Source organism: Tupaia chinensis, unplaced genomic scaffold, assembly GCF_000334495.1.
Source record: "Tupaia chinensis unplaced genomic scaffold, TupChi_1.0 Scaffold144099_1, whole genome shotgun sequence".
Taxonomy (NCBI): domain Eukaryota; kingdom Metazoa; phylum Chordata; class Mammalia; order Scandentia; family Tupaiidae; genus Tupaia; species Tupaia belangeri.
This window is the reverse complement of record NW_006203953.1, coordinates 2,304,706-2,305,960: the sequence shown is the minus strand read 5'-3', so window position 1 is coordinate 2,305,960 and position 1,255 is coordinate 2,304,706.

Here is a 1,255-nt window from a genome sequence, read left to right as displayed (position 1 = left end):
GCTAGTGAGAAGAGATTGTGGCATGGCTATTCCCCTGGAGGGGCATGTTTTCTCTCTCTCTCTCTCTCTCTCTCTCTCTCTTTCACTATCTCATCACTCTCTGGTGAGCGCATGCACCCTATAGCTAAAAAAATAAAAAATAAAAAATAAAAAATAAATAAAACCCCTCACAACCTGGAAAACCACTTAGAAATAATTTAGAAAGCATACTTGTATCCAAACCTGTTGTGTTACAAAGGAAGAATTCAAGGCCCAGAAAGGGAAGTAATCTGCCCAAAGTCACACAGCAAGTGACAACCAAAGACTCTTGACTAGCCCTAATTGCTTTTCTTTATTCATTTATAATTGTTTTAGGCATACATGGAAACATGGCCCTTTCATAAAAATAGCGTGTCTAATGTCTGAGTAGTGAAACAGATACCAACCACCTAATGATGCAGAAAGTTGGAAGTTCCACATGGTTTGCTATTTCACAAAATCATAACATTATTAAATGTTGGAGCCAGAAGGGATCATTTACCGTCCCCTCATTTCACAGTCGCAGTCCAGGGAGGTGAAGTGAGGGCCGTTAAGGTCGCCCAACTAATTAATGGCTACATCAGTGCTAGGCTGCCGGGGGCGTTGTGTTACTCCGCATTGCTTTCCTCCAGCGTCACTTGTTGTCTCTTTCTTTTCTTCCATGAACATTTATATTCATGTACAACCTTTTCTCTGGACAATAGTCATAGTACGTATTGCCAGAATATAATATGCAAATAGTAAAGCTTTAATTACTGAATAATTCAGAACTAAAAAGGGGAAAATAAGGACTCGATGTGCTTATCAAATCAAGCCAACATGCAAGAGTCCTCTGAGACATCCATTGGTTTTAGAACTGGAAGGAAGGGTACTAGACTCTTTATTCTTCATCTTACACCCACCATCTCAGTGAAAAAGATTAGTAGTTAACAGCAAAGAGTCTTTCATTTAAATGAGAAAAGGGAGGAACTGGTATATAAGAGGTCTGTGTTGAGTGCTACGTTATACTCTTGGGTCTTTGGAAAAGTCATGACCTAGTCGTCTAAGCTTTTCTATGCAAAAAATGAGTCATGACTTTTCTATCTTTCTTTCTTTTTTTATTTTTCTATTTCTTTTTTTGGAGAGGTTTTTGCTATAGGTTGTGTGCGCTCGCCAGACAGACAGACAGAGACAGAAAGCAAGAAATCACCCTCCAGGGGGGATGGCCACTCCGCAATCCCTTCTCCTCCATTCTCCT